The sequence below is a fragment of the Antechinus flavipes genome, chromosome 1 (assembly GCF_016432865.1).
Source record: "Antechinus flavipes isolate AdamAnt ecotype Samford, QLD, Australia chromosome 1, AdamAnt_v2, whole genome shotgun sequence".
Taxonomy (NCBI): Eukaryota; Metazoa; Chordata; class Mammalia; order Dasyuromorphia; family Dasyuridae; genus Antechinus; species Antechinus flavipes.
The window spans coordinates 555,816,463-555,838,768 of NC_067398.1; the positions used below are offsets into that span (position 1 = coordinate 555,816,463).

At 33.0% G+C, this 22,306-nt stretch overlaps 1 pseudogene; it reads right to left on the bottom strand.

Annotated features, from left to right (window-relative positions):
• LOC127547262 (40S ribosomal protein S20-like) overlaps nucleotides 1-13,421 on the bottom strand; it is a 51,701-nt pseudogene extending 38,280 nt beyond the window's left edge.
• Between the last annotated feature and the right edge of the window lie 8,885 nt (nucleotides 13,422-22,306).

Here is a 22,306-nt window from a genome sequence, read left to right on the forward strand (position 1 = left end):
TTATCCAGATACACACACACGAGTGTATATACACATACACACATACATAGATGTATATATATGCATATGTATATGAAAGAATATAGAATTAAAACTCTGAAAATACACCATAAAAACATTTTAAATGACATTTAGTTTTGGAAGTCTTGTCACAAAAATCTGCATAGTTCTTTTTATTATATTTCATGAATATATGTAGCATACAAAACTCGATATGACACTACATAAATAAGAAAAATTTCACATTCAGATTTTTTAGTTGTCTTTCAATTCTGCCTAACTCTTTGTGACCCCATTTGGTGTTTTCTTGGGAGAGATGCTTGATTGGTTTGCCATTTCCTTCTTCAGCAAACTTTACAATCCCTCTACTTATCAACAACAGCCATGCAAAAATAAATAAATGAATAAAGATATCAAAAAATTAAAATTGAACCATGTATCAGCCCTGTATGGAAATTTAATTTCAAATCAATAATCAGCCAATATTCGAGGATACAAAAAATTGTACTTAGAAGGGAAAATGAAGAAAAAAACACCTAAAATATACATGTCATTCTTTAAAAATATGTAACAATCCAAAACCTAATTGAAATTGTTTGCTTTCTCCTATTGTCTCCTCTCCAATGTGAGATAAAAGCAGAGAAAAAATTCTTTAGTTGTATGCAGGCATACAATAGAAGTATGAGCTGTATGTAGCATCATCTCTCCCCATACTATTTTTAATATTTTTATTGGTTTTATATATATTTAAAAACTATTAAAAATGCATAAGAAGTCAGGAAAAATAGTAGAGCAAGAAAGAGATGTCAAAATTCAGGCAGTGGACTATTTTCATCTATATTTAAGTTTACATTCCTTACATCAAAGCAGACTCTGCTTACAGATGGACAAAAATGGCTTTGAAAGACCCTATGGATTTTCCCTATACTTAAAATAAGTCACCTGACTGTATAATTCTGAACATGTTGCTCAAAATATCAGAACTCCAGACAACATGCATTTTGTCAAGGGAGTTTCTTAGGATATTTATAAATCAGTGAGATCACAAGTCAAGTCCCTATTATTATTCCCTATATTAAAAATAGGGTAATACATTTTACTTCCAGGATCACACTTAAATCAAGTTTGAATCAAATTCTGATCTGGATCTCAGAGATATTTCTCTCTTACCAGCCTCAAGTTTTGCTTAGTGATCAATGAGCACATCAGCATATACATATTTACTTTCTGCCTTTTGTACAAGATTGTGTCAATCTATGAGAACTATGTTAACAAATCTTAAAATAAAACAATTTGATTGACTGCACTATTTTCATATAATCTTCAAAGAAAGTTTGATTATGAACTAGAATAAGATTTTCATATGAAGTCAATCAACAAACAGTAATTACTTACTATGTTCCAGGTGCTATATTGATGATACCAAAATAAAGCAAAATCAAAGGATCATAGAATATTAGAACTGGAAGGAATTCCAACTATCCTGTATTCTAATACCTGTTTAAATTATCTGGATTTTAAATGTATAATAGAGGAAATGAAAACCTCAAAATGTATTATGTTTTATTGAAAATCACACAAATTGGCAATGGAGAACTAGGCCTACAATGGAAATCCCTTAACTGAGACTAATGTGTATTTCATACATGTTTCAAAATAATTTACATAGTTCTTTTTACTATCTTGATATATTGGTTCAAGGTAGCTGAGCTCAAAATTATATTTTATCATCTGGAGCTTCTCTCTGCTAGATTGAGAAGAAGTTCTCACTAAATGAAATTAGAGATATTATATTGCATTATTTCTAATTGAGCAATGGATAGAAAAATATGTGGGTTTTTGAGAAACTCCTTCTGGCATTTAGTAGGCAGTAAAACAAATTCAAAATTACATTTTGTAATTCAATAAATCTTTTGGAGGAGAAGGTAATTCAGATCAGTTAGATATATAAATATACTGTTGGATATAAACAAGTTTTGTGCCTTATTTTTATTTTATACCTTATATATTTATCTTATACTTTAATAAGGCACAAAATTAAACAAGTTTTCATATATTTCCTCCTATAGTTACTAATTGTGCTTAGAGTTTTAAAATTGAGTTTCGACACATGTTCATAAGTTATTTTGCTAGATGGCCCTTGCGCCAATTTTCTATGTTCAGTCCTCTCAGATTCCAGCTAACTTGAAGTATAATGTAATTTAAATATCCATCTCAAAGAAGCAATGTATATGATTACTGTATCTTAAAACGAACAAACAAAAACAACCAGAAGAGATTAGTTGAAATGTCAATCAATTGTTCCTCTTTCTTCATAGTGTAACAGATATTATTTCCACAAGTAGGTGACTGAACCAAGTTTTTCTAGCAGTTTTTTCTTCAACTGTACAAGTCTCTTCAGGAAAGTTCTATTTATTTTCTTTTTTTGTCTTATACAGATCTTTTCAAAATTAACCATTTGGTACCTGTCCCAAAATTTTCTGTATTTTCTTAAAATCACAGTAAAAGTATCCAAAGCTTCTATGAGTTAGTCTATTTAAGTAAGGTTAAGTAGGGTAGCAAAAATAGATAACAGGAATCCCACAAACAATGGTCATCTTTTTAGAATCATTTAATCCTTATCTTGAAATGGATCTCAATGGCCATCTAGTTCAAGGTGGACTGGTCCAAATCCCTCACTATAATATGCCTAGCAAATGGTATACAGACTTTTCTCAAACCCCCTCAAGTTAAGTAGAGACCACACCATCCCAAAACAACTTAATGTTTTTAGATAGTTTTAATTTTTAGGACTATATTTCCATTTATTAAGTCTAAATTTGATTTTTTATGACTTCTATGACTTATAATTTTGCCTTTTAGAGCCAAATATCACAAATAAAATCAGTCTGCCCTGTCCTCCCCCCACATAGGATAGTTCTTCAACTACTTGTAATAGCTATCATATCTTCCTGGAGTGTTCTTTTTTCCAGATTAAACTTTCCAATCTTTTTTAAAATCAACTCTTGGTTAACAACCTCAAGGCTCTTTATAATTCTTGTAAAATATCCCTAGTATCCCTAGGGCATCCTAGCTTATAATTGTTATTTCTAATTTGAACTTAACATAATACTCCATATAAATTCTAACCAAGATGGCATACCTTTTAACTGTCATCTTGATCTTGTATTAATCAATACAACCTTAGATTGAATTAGCTTTTGTGGGGCTACTCTTGTTGTTTCCTATTGAGCTTGATATTTACTAAAATTACCCATATGTCTCGCATTGGATTCTTACATTTTTAAAAACTGTACATATCCTGGAAGTGAAGTGTTGAATCATTTACCTCAACTTGCACTTACATAAACAGTAAAGCAGAGGAGATAGAAATCCTTGGAATGGTAAGGATAGTGGAAAGAGTAGGATCTTAATACCTATCACTAAGGTACTAAAAGTACTGAAGTATAAACTATCAGACCTCAATGGAGGACTTTTTATTCATATAAAAAGAATTCCATTAAATCTTAAGCTTGAAATGTGAACTAAAGAAGAAAAAAAGTTATGACTTCTTATTCATATAAAAGGAATAATAGCAATTCCATTAAATCTTAAGAATGAAATGTGTAATAAAGTATAAAGAAAAAAGTATGATAGAGTCAAAATAAGGAAATTCAGGAATAATTAAATGTAATTCTACTCATAAACATGGATTTAACAATGAATACATTTGGGTAGAGGAAAATGGCAGAGACTTCTAGAAACCAAGAGTTGAGGCTTATCATGAGAGAAATCTATGTTTTTGGGCAAAGATGTTATTGTGATTAATGAAATAAAATATTTAAAGACCTTTGGAAATCTTAATGCATGAATGACAATTATTATTGTTATTATTAGTATCAGTTATTTGTTCAGTGATCAGGCCTCCAAGACTGAGGTGACAAATTCCTGAACCTTCTGCTGAAATTCCCTGAGTTCAAGCAATGTTTATAGAGAAATACAGAAGCACATGTTAAATGTTTAACAACTAGGCTCTGAAGGGATAATATGGGGAATGCATACATACATACACTTTTAAATTTAAACCAGATTATTATTAACAATTTTTAAAGTATAAACAAAATAAAATTGAATCAAGCCCTATATTGTAATAATTTCTATTTCTGAGGTATAAAATGCTTATAGTGACAATTTGGCAATTAACTCTCACAAGTTAGTGAAAACAAATTTTATTATATGCACTTTCTTATGCAGCTCATAACCCTGAATTAAGTTCTTGATATCATTGATCTCATCACAGTATATTATACACCACTTTCTACTTGCTAGAAAAAAAAAATTGCTTCCTCCTTGTCCTAAAAGCAATACTTCTATGTCAACTCAAGCTTATTCTCTCATTATTGGAGCATTTTCTAGCTATCTTAGCATGTAGCCACCCAAACTTCTCAGGTTCTGTGAAAATGTTTTTATTCTTCTAGTGAAATATGTCACCAAAACTACTACAAAGTCTGATTTTGCCTTTATTCCTCTCTTAAGTTATAAGTGAATAAAGAAATGAATAAATAAAAACTAACCCTGGATCTAGAGAAAAATGACTCGTTTGGAAGCTACCTTACCATAATGGAACAATGCATCAAGAAGTTTTGAATTAAAAATTGAAGTTCAAATTGTATGATTTTTTGACACATATTGAGACCATAGGTTGCTAGAATCAACATATTTTTTTTTAAAATGTATTGCACTAAATACAAAATAAGAAAAAAAAAGAACAGAAAAAGGAAAGACAGAAAAGAAAAATATAAAACTAAGCAAAATATTGTCATTTTACCCAGTAGAATGTCAATGAGGAATCAAAACATATAACAATAAATTACCATTTCAAGAAAGCATATACAATAATAGAAGAAATTATATTCATGATTGTCTCTTTGCTTTCTTGTAGGTTATTCTTTTGTTTTCTATCATGCACTTTTTACTTTGTTCTTTTTTTCCTTCTTTCATCACTCTCTCCTAAGTAGGCTACAGTTAAGCACAGATTTTTATGTAAAAATACACATATACATATATACATATACATACATAAAATATATAAATACATACATACACATTCGTACCCATCCACAGACCCCCATCATATATAAATATATTTATATATACATATACAAAGACCTACATGCATACACACTCATATATACTCTCACACACATTTACATATATGTAAACATGCATCTAAAACAATATTACTATGGCTGACATATATTTCAGATTTCTCTCTTGATTTAATTTTTGACTTTATATGAGATCAATCATTACTAAGTCCTACTTTTGTTCTAATAAATTCTGCTCCTGATCCTTGTTGTAGTGTTTCTGTATATCCTATCCCTGCAAAATCCTCTTTAATTCTGCTTCTTGTCTTTTTATTACTTACCTACCTACCTACCATTGGATCCCTCTCTTATCTTCTCCCCATATCCTTACCTTCTCTCTTTATTTAATAGCCATTTATTTAATAGCCTTACCCCACTCTGATAAATCTAAACACTTCCTATACTCCACCTTATCCTTTTCCCTCCCCTCTTTATTTTTAATAGATTTTGGAGGGTGTTATACCCTTCATGGTATGTATGTAGTGTTGCCTTTTTAACCTATTCATGATGTGAGTAGATTTTCAGAACAGAGTCCTCTTCTCCCCTCTAATGTCTCTGTGTTTTTTCTTCCTCTACTTCTCATTTGTATAATGTTTACTACTTTTTTTTTCCCTTTCCCTAGACAGTTTTGCTTTTTTAGATTCAGATCATATTCAACTGTGCCCCAGTCTTTCTTTTGAGCTACCCAATTATTGAAGTAAGTCTTTAACATGTGATATACTTATTCATGTAAAAGAAAAAAAATAAACAATTTGTCCATATTAAGTTCCTTAAAAAATCTTTGCTCTTATATATTAAATTTTCTACTAAGTTCAGGCTTGGTTAAGACAAAATCCTGAAAATCTGCATGTTCATTGAATATCCATTTTTATCACTCCATAATATGGATAATTTTGGTGAATATTTTTTTTTTTTGGTCTTAGATTTAGTTCTTTTGATTGCTGGAATATATGATTCCAGGTCCTGCAATCTTTTACAGTGGCTACTGATAAATACTGTAAAATTCTAATTGTAGCTTCAGCATATTTGAATTTTTTTTTCTGGTTTCTTGCAAAATTTTCACTTTGATTAAGGAGTTTCAAAATTTGGCAATGATATTCTGACATGTTTTCCATAAAGGATCTCATTAAAGTGATGATTGGTGGAATTTTTTTTCTATTTCTAGTTTTCCCTCATGTTTTATTGTTCCAGGACAATTTTCTTGGATTGTTTCTTGCATTTCAACGTCAAGGTTTTTTCTTTGATCATAGCTTTCAGGTAGTCCAATAACTCTTATATTTTGTCTTCTCCAGATCTGTTTTTTTTTTTAATAGATGTTTCACATTCTGTTCTGTTTTTTATATTTTATTTTGTTATTTCTTGATCTCTGATAGCTGTACCAGCTTCTTATTGTCCAATTATAATTTTCAAAGAATTTTTTTTCATCTTTAAAACTCTATCTTGAGTCAAGATGATGGAGAAGGCACACCCAACTTTCTGAGCTCTCTCATACCCTCATTATTAATTATTAAATTCAGCCTCAAAAATAGCGATTGACTGGTAAGATTAACAAAGATTAGAAGTGCAACAACTTACCAGCCAAAGATAATCTGGAAGATCACCAGAAAAGTTGTGTACTGAGCGGCAGGAGTAGACCAGCGCAAACAGGGATAGAACCAGAGGGTAGCGTCTGGAACAGACCAGGGGTGGGGGTAGTCTCTTTGGTTGGAAAATTTACAGAGAGGACTCTACCATAGATTGGGCTGTTCTGCTTTGTTTGCAAAGCAGTAGACCAGCAGAGAAATAAAAACCCAAAGTAGAGGGTACTCTAAAAAACACCAGAACTTAACAGGATCTGGCAATATCCACCCAAAACCAGAAGTGAGGGAACCAACACCAGCCACAACAGAGCTACGCAGCCACATTCTGCAATGTGGGTTTTCACACAAATCTGCACAGCAGGGGAATGCAGCCCTTGGAAGCCTCTAATCTGCACAGTGTGGGGCTCGGCCTGGGGCAATAGAACTTCTGCAGCATAACTGTGCTCCCCTGGGCAGAGACACTTCCAGTGCTGTGTGGAGCAGAGCAAATGCTAATACCCACAGCAAGTTTTTAGCAGAAGTAGTAATACTTTTGCTTCTCAGCCTCTAGCCCCAGGGAAGTTACTCATCTGCACAGCAGGGCTCTTAAGAAGGCACTTCCACAGCTCACCAGTGCAGGCCTGAGTCACTTCTAGTGTGGAGATTTTCCCAGAGCACTCCTGCATCCTGGCCACTCTTTGCAGCCCATTGCCAGGATAATTACTATCCATATACCTATCCCTGCTCTGCAGGGGAAGCTGGTAACCTCCTTGCCCTGAAGGCAGACCCTAAAGGCTTTAAAAATGAGTAAAAAAATCAAAAGGATAATCGCAGCTTCTATACAGAAAGAGAGCAGGTTTTCAACCCCAAGAAAACTAATAGCAGACAGCCTCCAAACTGCAAAGGCAAATGTAATCTGGTCCCCATCACACAAGGCTCTCCTAGAAGAAACTATAAAAATTTTTAAAAAGAAAGAGAAGAAAAATGGGGTAAGGAAAGAGAAGTTTTGCAAGAGAGTTACAACTTCCTGAAATGTGAATTGGAAAAGGTAAAGAACTCCCAAGAAAGTAGAATTTATGAACCAGAAAAGATAAAGAACTCCCAAGAAAGTAGGATTTGTAAATTGGAAAAAGAAAATAACTCAGTTAAAAAAAAAACTAGTGAAATTTAAAAAAATTCCATAGAGCAAAACAACTCATTTAAAAACTCAATTGGACATATACACAAAGAAGTTTTAAAAAAAAGCTAATGAAGAAAATAATCCATTAAAAATCAGAACTGAATAAATAGAACTGAATGATACATTGAAACATCAAGAATCAGTCAAGCAAAATCAAAAAAAAAAAAATGAAAAACTAGAAAAAATGTTAAATGTCTATTGGAAAAAACAACAGACCTGGAAAATAGACCTAGGAGAGATAATCTGAAGATCATTGGACTTCATGAAAATTATGATGAAAAAAGGAGCCTAGACACTATTTTACAGGAAATCATCAAAGAGAACTGTCCAGCTGTAATAGAATCAGAAGGTAAAATAGTCATTGAAATAATTCATCGAACACCTTCTGAAAAAGACCCTAAAATAAAAACTCCAAGGAATATTATGGCTAAATTTCAGAACTATCAGACTAAAGAAAAAATATTACAAGTAGATAGGGAAAAAAAATTCAAATACTGAGGTGCCACAATAAGGATCACTCAAGATCTAGCTGCTTCCACATTAAAAGATTGAAGGGCCTAGAATCTGATATTCCAAAAGGTAGAAGAACTTGGAATGCAGCCAAGAATAAATTACTAAGCTGAGCATTTCCTTCCATGGAAGAAGATGGACATTTGATGAAACGGATGAATTCCATTTGTTTCTAAGGGAAAAAAAAAAAAAAAAACAGAACTAAACAAAAATTTTGATCTCCAACCATAGGACTCAAGAGAAGAAGAAAAAATAAAAAGAACTTTTGAGAACTGTATTTCTGTTGTGGATATACATAAAGAGTGCATATGTACTTTGATTTTATTGATATAACATTAAAAAGGAAAGTAGAAATGGAAAGGGGATAGTGTTTGGAAAGGGGGAGATAAAAAGATGGAAACTACATCCCATGAGGAGGCAAAGGAAACCTATCATATCTTAGGGAATTTAGAGAGTGGGGAAGAACATTGTGTGAATCTTACTTTCATCAGAGTTGGCTCAAATAGAAAATAACTGACATATTTGCTTTACAGAGAAACTTCTCTCACCTCATTAAAAAGTGGGAGAGGAAAAGGGAAAAGGAAAAGTGTAATAAGGAAAAGGTACAAGAAAGGGGAAGGGATTCAAGGAGGTGGGAGGGATTCTAAAGAGGGAGAGCTATGTGATGCAAGGGGTGCCCACAAGTTTAATACTAGGAAAGAGGGTAAGAGGACGGGGCAAGAAAAAGAAAAGCATCATCTGGGAATAATAAGATGGCAGGAAATACAGAATTAGTCATTTTAACCATAAATGTGAATGGGATGAACTCTCCCATAAAGCGGAAGCAGATAGCAGACGATCAAAAGTCAGAACCCTACAATATGTTGTTTACAGGAAACACATTTAAAGCAGGGAGATACATACAAAGTAAAGGTAAAAGGCTGGAGCAGAATCTATTATGATTCAAGTGAAGTAAAAAAAGCAGGGATAGCCATCCTTATCTCAGATCAAGCAAAAACAAAAATTAATCTAATTACAACAGATAAGGAAGAAAATTGTATCTTGCTAAAGGGTTGCATAGACAATGAAGCAATATCAATATTACACATATATGCATCAAGTGGTATAGCATCTCACTTTCTAAAGAAGAAGTTAAAAGAATTTCAAGAAGAAATAGAAAGCAAAACTGTAATAGTGGGAGATATCAACCTTGCACTCAGAATTAGATAAATCAAACCACAAAACAAATAAGAAAGAAATTAAAGAGCTAAATAGAATATTAGAAAAATTAGGTATGATAGATCTTTAGAGATAATTGAATGGTGACAGAAAGGAGTATACTTTCTTCTCAGCAGTTCATGGAAGCTATACAAAAATTGACTATATGTTATGACATAAAGACCTCAAATTCAAATGCAGTAAGGCAGAAATAGTAAATGCATCCTTTTCAGACCACGATGCAATGACAATTACATTCAATAAAAAGCCAGGGTGTGGTGTTTTTCTTCTTTAAAATAATATAAGAATGGTTCTTTCTGGAAGCAAGCAGGTTTCTCGGGGGAGGTTTTCTAGAGGCAATCAGTTCAGATCAATAATTACCCCAAATGCAGCCAGGTGATAAAAGTTCAGATCTTTCATTGTCTCCAATATAGCTCAGTTAGCTCAGAGGTCTATCTCTCTTCTTGGTTCAAGAGCTCCCTCTGAATGTCTCCAAATCCAAAGGTTTGTCCTTCAGCCCAGCCAGCCAAGTGGAAAATGAAATGGATCTCTCTTGCAGCTTTGTCCTTCGCTTCTGCCTCTGCTTTCTTCAGCCTCCAATTCAGCTCCAAGTTGAATCTGTCTTGCCTCTGAGAGAGGGCTTCTGATTCTCAATCTCCCAGAGTGCTTCTCTCCGACCCCAGTCAATATTCCGAAGTAAAACTCATTACTCAGAGAGGGTTTCTGACTGAATTCACTTGACGCTCCCCTCTCAATCTAAATTCAGCTGAACTCTCAACTCGTAGCTTTTTCACTTTGAAAACTCCCTTGATTGGCCCACTGAAGCTCTATTTATGCTCCTTTGAGAGAGAGGGATTGTGGGATGCGAAAGAGAGAGAGAGAGAGAGAGAGAGAGAGAGAGAGAGAGAGAGAGAAAGAGAGATTATGGGTTTCTTCCCAGAGTGCTCCCTAGCCCTAAGAGCTTCAAGGGAGGTGTGAATTCACAAAGTTACACAGTTAACTTTGTGAATTTTCTATACTTGTGAATTCCAATGAGTAAAGGTGTAAACACAAGCATTGTATCAATTAGTTCTATTTGGTACCTTGTTTCAGGTTCTGGCCCAAAACATCAACTCTAATGAGTTAGCAGTTTGTAAAGATTCCAACACCAAGGGAAAATAGACCAAAAAGTAATTGGAAACTAAATAAGATCATCTTAAAGAATGATTGCATGAAACGACAAATCATAGACACAATTAATAATTTCACTCAAGATAATGACAATGTGAGACATCATACCAAATTTTTTGGGATGAAGCCAAAGCGGTAATACGGGGAATTTTTATATCTTTAGAGGCTTACTTGAATAAAATAGAGAAAAAGAAGATCAATGAATTGGACTTACAATTTAAAAAGCTAGAAAAAAGACCAAATTAAAAACCTCCAATCAAATACTAAACTTGAAATTCTAAAAATAAAAGGAGAAATTAATAACATTGAAAATAAAAACACTATTGAATTAATAAATAAAACCAAGAGTTGGTTTTATGAAAAAAACAATAAAATAGATAAAATTTTGGTAAATCTGATTAGAAAAAGGAAAGAGGAAAATCAAAGTGTTAGTCTTAAAAATGAAAAGGGAGAACTTTCCCCCAATGAAGAGGAAATTAGAGCAATAATAAAGAGTTACTTTGCCCAACTTTAAGCCAATAAATTTGATAACCTAAGTGAAATGGATGACTATCTCCAAAAATATAGGCTTCCCAGATTAACAGAGGAGGTAGTAAATTGCTTAAATATTCCCATTTCAGAAAAAGAAATAGAACAAGCTATTAATCAACTTCCTAAGAAAAAAATCCCCATTACCAGATGGATTTACATGTGAATTCTAGCAAATGTTGAAAGCAGAATTAGCCCCAATGCTATCTATATAAACTATTTGAAAAATGGGGAAAGGAGGAGTCCTACCAAATTCCTTTTATGACATAGACATGGTACTGATACCTAAACCAGGTAGGTTGAAAACAGAGAAAGAATATTATAGACTAATCTCCCTAATGAATATTGATGCTAAAATCTAAAATACAATATTAGCAAAAAAACTACAGAAAATAATCCCCAGGATAATCCACTATGATCAAGTGGGATTTATGCCAGGAATGCAGGGCTGGTTCAATGCTAGGAAAATTGTTAGTATAATTGATCATATTACTAACCAAATTAACAAAAAATCATATGATCACCTCAATAGATGGAGAAAAAGCATTTGACAAAATCCAACATCCATTCCTATTAAAACACTTGAGAGTATAGGAATAAATGGACTTTTCCTTAAAATAATCAGGAGCATCTATTTAAAATCATCATGGACACTGATACATTATTGGTGGAATTATGAATACATTCAGCCATTTTGGAAAGCAATTTGGAATTATGCTCAAAAAGTTGTCAAACTGTGAATACCCTTTGGTCCAGCAGTGTTACGACTGGGCTTATATCCCAAAGAGATTTTAAAGAATGGAAAGAGACCTGTATGTGCAAGAATATTTGTGGCATCTCTCTTTGTAGTGGCCAGAAACTGGAAACAAGTGGATGCCCATCAATTGGAGAATGGCTGAATAAATTGTGGTATATGAATGTTATGGAATATTATTGTTCTGTAAGAAATGACCAGCAGGATGATTTCAAAAAGGCCTGGAGAGACTTACATGAACTGATGCTGAGTGAAATGAGCAGGATCAGGAAATTAGTATATACCTGAACAATAGTACTATATGATGATCAATTCTGATAGGCACGGCCCTCTTTGGCAATGAAATGAACCAAATCAGTTCCAATAGAGCAGTAATGAATTGAACCAGTTACACCCAGCAAAAGAACTCTGAGAGATGTCTATGAACCACTACATAGAATTCCCAATCTCTCTATTTTTGTCCACCTGAATTTTTTATTTTTTCTCAGGTTAATTGTACACTATTTCAAAGTCCAATTCTTTTTGTACAGCAAAATACTTATTTGAACAAGTATACATATATTGTATTTGACTTATGTTTTAACATCTTTAACATGTATTGGTCAACCTGCTATCTGGGGAAGAAGGTGGGGGAGACGGAAAGGAAAAATTGGAACAAAGAGTTTTGCATTTGCCAATGCTGAAAAATTACCCATGCATATATCTTGTAAATAAAAAGCTATAAAAAATATTCTAAAAAAAGAAGAAAAAGAAAAAGAAATGTATCTCTTTTTCTAGTTGGTTAACTTTTTTCCCTTCATCTTCTTTGTCTTGAATGGTTCTTATTCTTTTTTAAAGCTTTTCCTTGATGTCTCTCATTTAATTTTTAATTTTTTTTTTTGAGTTCTAGTAATTCTTTCTGGACAGGGAGCCATTTTGAGGTAGAAGCTTTTAATTCTTCAGTGTCCTCCTCCGAAGATGAGTCCTTGCCTTCCCCATTCTCATAATTAAATTTGTCTGGTTGCTTTCTTTCTTCTTTGCCTGCTAATTTTTTTTTTTAATAAGAGATTTTAATTTAAGTACCTCTAATCCTGTGGTGGTGGGGGGAATGGTGACTCCAGCTTCACTTCAGCTCTTCCCTCTGGCCTGGATTGATCCCCAAACCAAGAGCTCTACCTACCTGCAAGTGTGTGCAGCTGAGTCTCTGCCCCAGGGTCTGCACTATGGTTCTGTGGGTTCCCTCTTGCCCAGGGTCCCAGTCTCTGCAGCACAGCTGGGTCTGGTGTTTTCTTACCATCTAAGTTTCCCTCAATCTGCCTCAAGTCGGATCTGGTCCCCTTACACAGTCCTGGAGGTGAAAGTCTCTGTGTTTTCTGCTTAAGCTTTAGCCAAACCCAGCTCACCTTTAAAGTCCCCATTTGGTGTTTCTGTGGAACTAGTCTGAAGGTATTAAGATTTCACAATGGTTAATCTTTAGCCCGGAGACTTTCTTTGGAACTACTAGAATTATTGGGAAGGGGACTCCTGTTCTATGCCAGATTTACTGTGTTTTTAATTAGTCTGTGTTAGCACTGAGGCACAAATTTGTTCTGTTTGTTGGAGAAATCTGGAGAGCTTGAAATTGGCTGATCCATTTTGTCTTTCCAGAATCCTCCCATCAACATAACTTTTTAAGATATCTTTTTAATAATTTATCCCATTTTTCTTGTGAAATTTATTTTTGCACCCAAGTACAAGACATTATATTTATCTGTACTGAATTTTATTTTGTTAGATTCAACCCAATGCTCTAGATTGTCAAAATCCTTTCAGATTTGGGATCACTGTGAGGGTGATCCTGCCCATATCTGTCATGTACAAATTTCATGAGAATCTCATATTTATCTTTATACAAATCATTGTTAAATTTTTTTTAATGTTAATTATGGATCTATAGAATTTTTCCACTATATACCTCCTGCTATATCAGTAGTGTATCATTAACTAATCTTTGAGTCTAGCTATTTAACAAATTCTGAATCCATCTGATTGTATTATTTGGTATCTCCCCACCTTCTCCACAATAAAGATGAGATATTTTATGAAATGATTAATTAAACTTTAGATGAAATACATTCACAACAATCTCTTTACTAGTCTTATAATACTTTCAAAAGAGAAAAATTAGGTTAATCTAGCATGATCTATTCTTGATCAAGTCATAATGAATCATAATATTCACTATTTCCCTCTACAGATATTCACCACACATCTCTGATCATTTGTTCTAAAATATTCTCAGGAATAAAAGTTAAAATCATTAACTACAAGCTTGCAGAAGTTGCTTTATTCCCTTTAGAATTTAGAATTTCCTGCCAAAGTTTTATCAATCTGCTTGTATTTTCCAAGATCTTAAAAAATCTAAAAAAAGCAACCCCCAACCCCCCCCCCAAAAAAAATCGCCCTTGCTAAACAACCATATTTCTCAATCATTTCAGGATGAAAAATATATGTCATTTGGGCCATATGATGTAAATCTATCAAAAGAAGCCTAGTACTGCCCTGTTACTCACTTTTGGGGTTTTGTTTCATACACTAATTTCTATTAGTCATTTTTATCCTGTTATTTTCAAATAAAATTTATTCTCATTTACAGAGAAAACAGAAAAAATTAGATTTAAGCAGTTCTTCATCTCTATGTTCCATTATAAATATCAAGTTTATCCAAACCATCCTAAGAATCCTTTTATAGAGTCTATTTTTTCAACTAATAGACTTAAAACAAAAACAGTTGGAGGAAACACTTCTTATTCATTATTGCATCATATCTGCGTAATAAAATTGATACTATTTAAATTAGTTTACAGGAATAGTTCTAATAATCAAATGACCAATGATTTTTTTTTAAATAGAGCTGAGCAAAATAACAAATTAAACTGGAGAAATAAATTTTCTAGACCTTTTTTTTTAAATAACTTTTTATTGACAGAACATATGCCTGGGTAATTTTTTACAACATTATCCCTTGTACTCACTTCTGTTCTGATTTTTCCCTTCCCTCTACCCCCTCTCCTAGATGGCAAGCAGTCTTATACGTGTTAAATATGTTACAGTATATCCTAGATACAATATAAGCATGTGGAACTGAACAGTTCTCCTGTTGCAAAGGGAAAATGGGATTCAGAAGGTAAAAACAACCTGGGAAAAAAACAAAAATGCAAATAGTTTATGCTCATTTCCCAATGTTCCTTCTCTGCATGTAGTTGATTCTGTCCATCATTGACCAATTGGAACTGAATTAGATCTTTTTTTTGTCAAAGGTATCCACTTCCATCAGAATACACCCCCATACTAGAAAAAATAACAACAAAATTCATATGGAAGAACAAATGGTCAAAACTTTCAAGGGAACTAATGAAAAAAAAAAAAATCAAATGAAGGTGGCCTAGCTGTACCTAATCTAAAACTATATTATAAAGCAGCAGTTGTTTTTTCAACTTCTTGTTGTTGAAGTATATAATGATCTCCTGGTTCTGCTCATTTCACTTAGCATCAGTTCATATAAGTCTCTCCAGGCCTTTCTGAAAGCATCCTGCTGGTCATTTCTTACAGAACAATAACATTCCATAATATTCATGTACCACAATTTATTCAGCCATTCTCCAATTGATGGGCATCTACTCAGTTTCCAGTTTCTAGCCACTACAAAAAGGACTGCCACAAACATTTTGGAACATACAGATCCCTTTCCCTTCTTTAGTATTTCTTTGGGATATGAGCCCAGTAGTAGTAGTGCTGGATCAAAGGGTATGCACAGTTTGATAACATTTGGGGCATAATTCCAGATTGCTCTTCAGAATGTTTGGATTCGTTCACAACTCCACCAACAATTCATCAATGCCCCAATTTTCCCACATCCCCTCCAACATTCATCGTTATTTTTTCCTGTCATCTTAGTCAATCTGACAGGTGTGTAGTATATCTCAGAGTGGTCTTAATTTGCATTTCTCTGATCAATAATGATTTGGAACACTCTTTCATATGAGTGGAAATATTTTGAATTTCATCATCTGAAAATTATCTGTTCATATCCTTTGACCATTTATCAATTGGAGAATGGTTTGATTTCTTATAAATTAGAATCAATTCTCTATATATTTTGGAAATGAGGCCTTTATCAGAACCTTTAACTGTAAAAATGCTTTCCCAGTTTGTTGTTCCCTTCTAATTTTGTTTGCATTAGTTTTGTTTGTACAAAAGGCTTTTTTAATTTGATATAATCAACATTTTCTATTTTGTGATCAATAATGATCTCTACTTCTTCTTTGGTCACAAATTCCTTCCTCCTCCACAAGTCTGAGAGGTAAATTATCCTATGTTCCTCTAATTTATTTATAATCTTGTTCTTTATGCCTAAATCATGGACCCATCTTATCTTGGTGTATGGTATTAAATGTGGGTCCATGCCTAATTTCTGCCATACTAATTTCAAGTTTTCCCAGCACTTTTTGTCAAATAACGAATTCTTATCCCCAAAATTGGGATCTTTAGGTTTGTCCATCACTAGATTGCTATAATTATTGACTGTTTTGTCCTGTGAATCTAACCAATTTCATTGCTTAACTAATCTATTTCTTAGCCAATACCAATTGGTTTTAGTGACTGCTGCTTTATAATATAGTTTTAGATTAGGTACAGCTAGGCCACCTTCATTTGATTTTTTTTTTTCATTAGTTCCCTTGAAAGTCTTGACCATTTGTTCTTCCATATGAATTTTGTTGTTATTTTTTCTAGGTCATTAAAATAGTTTCTTGGGAGTCTGATTGATATGGCACTAAGTAAATAGGTTAGTTTATGGAGTATTGTCATCTTTATTATATTTGCTCAGCCTATCCAAGAGCACTTAATATTTTTTCCAATTATTTAAATCTGACTTTATTTGTGTGGAAAGTGTTTTTGTTTTTGTTTTTGTTTTTGTTTTTAATTTTGCTCATATAATTCCTGACTTTCCTTTGGTAGATAGATTCCCAAATATTTTATGGTATCGACTATTATTTTGAATGGAATTTCTCTTTCTATCTCTTGTTGTTGGATTTTGTTGGTGATGTATAAAAATGTTGAGGATTTATGTGGATTTATTTTCTATCGTGCAACTTAGCTAAAATTATGAATTATTTCTAATAGCTTTTTAGTAGAATCTCTGGGGTTCTCTAAGTATACCATCATATTATCTACAAAGAGTCATAGTTTGGTTTCCTCATTACCTACTCTAAATCCTTTAATCTCTTTCTCAACTCTTATTGTCAAGGCTAGTGTTTCTAATACAATATTGAATAATAACAGTGATAGTGGGCAACCTTGTTTCACTCCTGATCTTACCGGGAAAGGTTCCAGTTTTTTCCCATTACATATGATGCTTACTGATAGTTTTAAATATATGCTCCTGACTATTTAAAAAAAAAATCCATTTATTCCTATCCTTTCAAATGTTTTTATTAGGAATGGATGTTGGATTTAATCAAATGCTTTTTCTGCATCTATTGAGATGATCATATGGTTTTTGTTAATTTGGTTATTGATATAGTCAATTATGCTAATAGGTTTCCTAATATTGAACCAACCCTGCATTCCTGGTATAAATCCTACTTGGTCATAGGGCATTATCCTGGGGATGATTTTCTGTAATCTTTTTGCTAATATTTTATGTCTATTTTGTTGGTTTTTTCATAGAACTAACTCTTAGTTTTATTAATTCAATAGTTATTTTTAATATATACTTTCAATTTTATTGATCTCTCCTTTTATTTTTAGAATTTCAAGTTTGCTGTTTGACTGGGGATTTTTAATTTGTTCCTTTTCCCGCATTTTTAGTTGCAAGCCTAAGTCATTCACCTTCTCTTTCTCTATTTTATGCAAGTAGGCCTCTAGTGATATAAAATCTCCCCTTATTATTGCTTTGGCTGAATCCTACACATTTTGGTATGACTTCTCATTATTGTCATTTTCTTGGGTGAAGTTATTAATTATGTCTATGATTTGCTGTTTCACCTAATCATTCTTTAGTATGAGATTACTTAGTTTCCAATTTTTTTTTGTTCTACTTTCCCCTGGCTTTTTGTTGAATGTATTTTCATTGCATCGTAGTCTGAAAAGGATGCATTTACTATTTCTGCCTTACTGCATTTGAGTTTGAGGTTTTTATGTCCTAATATATAGTCAATTTTTGTATAGGTTCCATGAACTGCTGAGAAGAAAGTGTACTCCTTTCTGTCTCCATTTAGTTTTCTCCAAAGTTCTATCACATCTAACTTTTCTAGTATTCTATTTATCTCTTTGACTACTTTCTTATTTATTTTGTGATTTATCTAATTCTGAGAGTTCAAGGTTGAGATCTCCCACTATTATAGTTTTGCTGTCTATTTCTTCTTGCATATCTCTTAATTTCTCTTTTAAGAATTTAAATGTTACACCACTTGGTACATATATGTTTAATGTTGATATTGCTTCATTACCTATGCTACCCTTTAGGAAAATATAGTGCCCTTCCTTATCTCTTTTAATTAGATCAATTTTTGCTTTTGCGTATCTGAGATGAAGATGATTACCCCTGCTGCCTTTTTTTTTTTTTTTACTTTACCTGAAGCATAGTAGATTCTGCTCCAACCTTTTACCATTACTCTCTATGTATTGCCCTGTTTCAGGTGTATTTCCTGTAAACAACATATTAAAGGATTTTGGCTTTTAATCCAGTCTGCTAACTGTTTCCTCTTTATGGGGGCATTTACCCCATTCACATTTATGGTTAAAATTACCAATTTTTTATTACTTGACATCTTGTTAACCCCTGCTTATGCTTTTCTCCTTTCCTTCCCCTTATCTTCCTCTCCAGTATTAAATTTGCTTCTCACAGCCCTCCCTTTCAGTATCCCTCCCCCCACCTTAGAATTCCTCCCTTTATCTTACCCCTTTCCCTCACAATCTCTGTATTCTCTTCCACTTAGCTTATTCCTTCCCTTTTCACTTTTCCCCTCCCACTTTTCAATGAGGTGGAAGGAGTTTCACCATAAATTGAATATGTCTAATATTTTTTCTCCTTAAGCCAATTCTGATGGCAGTAAGATATGCACTGTGTTCATCCCCCTCTATTCTTCCTCTCAGATATAATAGATTTCCTTTCCCTCTTCGTGAGATGTAGTACCCCCACTTTATCTTTTTCCTGGTACAATTTCCTTTCCACCTCTAGTTTCTGGAATTAAGTATACATTAGTTCCTTATATATCTTCATAGCAGAAATATATTTCCCAAGATTTTGTTTCACTTTTTTTTTGTTTCTCTTGAGTTCTATATTTGTAAATCTAAACTTTTTGTTTATTCTGGTTTTTCATCAAAAATAGATGAAATACACTTATTTCACTGAATATCCATCTTCTTCCCTGGAAAAAGATGCTCATTTTGGCTGAGCAAATTATTTTTGGTTGCATATCAAGTTCCTTAGCTTTTCAGAATATCGTATTCCAGGCCCTTTGATCCTTTAATGTGAATGCTGCTAGATCCTGGATAATCCTTATTGTGGCTCCTTTCTATTTGAATTGATTTTTTTCTAGCAGCTTACAGTATTTTTTCCTTTGTCTGATAGTTCTGGCATTCGGCCACTATATTTCTTGGTGTTTTGATTTTAGGGTCCCTTTCAGTAGATGATCAATAAATTCTTTTGATTTCTATTTTACCCTCTGTTTCTATAACTTCTGGGCAGTTCTCTTTGATAATTTCCTGGAAAATAGAGTAGGCTCTTTTTTTCATCATATTTTTTCCAGGAGTCCAATAATTTTCAGATTGTCTCTCCTAGATCTATTTTTCAGGTTTGTTGTTTTCCCAAGAAGGTATTTGACATTTTTTTCCATTGTTTCATTTTTTTGCTTTTGCTAGGCTGATTCTTGGTGTTTCCATGAGTCATTCAATTCCATTTGTTCGATTCTGGTTTTCAATAAAGTATTTTCTTCACTCACTTTTTTACATCTTTTTTCTAATTGTTCAATTGTGTTTTTAAGTGAGTTGTTTTGTTCTATGGAATTTTTTCCCCCATTTTTCCATTTTTTTTTTTTTTTAGAGAGCTATTTTCTTTTTCCAACTCACTAATTCTCTTTTGCAAGTATTTGATTTCTTTATCCACTCTGTCTTTAAATGAGTGGGATGACTTATCCAATCTCTCTTGCCAAGCTTCCCTTTCCTTTTCCCATTTTTCTTCTAGCTCTCTTGTGAGAGTCTTTAATTTCTTTCATAAGAGTCTTATGTTTTGAGGACCAGATCATATCCCACTTTGGGGATTCATCTGGAGACAGTCTGTTTTTAGTCTCCTCAGGGTTTAAAGTCTGCTCTCTATTCATATAGAAGCTATCAATAGTTAGAGTTCATTTTAATTTTTTACTCATTTTGTCAAAGAAGGATCAAAGAAAACAAACAAACAAACAAACAAACAAAAACAAATGCAGTCTGCTTTTTTTTTGGGGGGGGGTGGAGTAGGGTGGGGACTGGATGGTATTAACGAGCTTACTCTACAGATTCCAGGGGGCAGTAACGAGGCAGTAGCAGGACAGTATTGGCTGTACTGCATCTGAGCTCTGAAACTCCGAGAGCATGCTGAGACACTGTGTTGTGTGTGGCCAGGTCCTGAGACACTCTAGCTTTTTGGGGTTATAGTCTTCACCCCCTGTGATTTTAACTTCTCTGCTTGTCTATTGGCTTGCTGACAGGGCAAAGAAGGCAAAACTCTGTTAAAGTTCTCTCAACAGAAATGGCTGAGATCACACCACTTCCCACTCTGCTCTGCTCAGCTGTGAGCTGCCTGCCTTACTCTGTCTGCTGTGCTGCTGCTGCCTGCCTTCAGTCTATGCCCAATCTATCCATCCCCATTTACGAGCAAAGACCTTGTCTGGGGAATTTTGAGGATATCTTCTCAGTAATTATTTTTGTTGTTGTTGTTGTTGTTGTTTTGGGTTTTTTTAGTCAATCACTAATTCTGAGGCTTGTCATGAAATAAATTATCTGGACAGAAAACATGGAGCTTAAGTAGATGTGTGTGTCCTCTTCATCATCTTGGCCAGAAGTCCCCTTTTCTAATGACTTTCAAAAGAAATAATGGTTTGTAGTGGGGAATAAAGATGGTGGGTAAGTATCAAACTATTTCAAGATCCTCATAAATATTTTTGTATTGTATAAAAATAGAATAGACAAAATATACAAAAATAAGGAAAACAATTAGAATCTGCTTGTTCAATAAAAACCAAGACTAGAAACTACTTGGATAAATACTTCCTATTCCATAATTTCAAGGAAAAGTTGATATCAGTTTGGCAGAAAGTAATTTAGTAGCATCTTATTCCAAGTGTTACAAATTGAAAATCAATACATGGTCTAAATATAAAAGGTCATATTTTAAAAGATCCAAAAAAAATGAATGAAAATACCTTTTTACCACTAAGAGTATGGAAAAAATTTTAATTCAATAAGGGAGCAAAGATAAAACAAAAATAAAATCAATTATTTGATTACATGAAATTGAAAAGGTTTTGTATGAACAAATCAGTGGTTACAATATAAAATGTTCGTTCTGATTAGGAAATAACCTCTGTAGCAGATAGCTATCTGCTATGTGTGTGAAAACCATAAATTCAATATTGCTACAAATATATCGGACCAATAATCATTCCATAATGACTTGGTCAAAAAGCATAGAAATAAGTATTTTAAAGAATGGAAAATTACTTATACTTAAATGAAAAAAAATGAGTAATAATAAGGGCAAATTAAACTCTGACAGTTTTAATATCACATGTAGAACATTGTCATAGATGATTTTATTCAAAAACTACTTGATTAGAATGTCAATGTTTATTGAAGAAAACAAAGACATATCTTTGTAATAGAACTTACTATCATATTAAGGAACTAGAAACAAAACAGGAACTCATATTTTCCTTTTTAATTATCATTCTTTTAGTTTTTTAACTGAAAGCAACATTAAAAGTTATTATGATATAAATTACTCATTAGGTTTCTTTCAATTCATTTAGTTGTTCCTTTGTAAGTTTAGATAGTTAGCATTTACAAAATATAAGACACTTGTCTCACACTTGTTGTGCTTATGTTAGTAGAGAAAGATTTTTGTTTTCTCTTGCTTTATCTGGAAGAGATCTCTGGATTTTTTTTTTTTTTTTTTTTGCAAACCAATTATTCCTGGCAGAATATTCTGCTTCCTCGGGCTTTGGAGAGCTCTAGATATATTATCTCCATTTTACCCCACCCCCTCTACAAAAGGGTGGAAAAA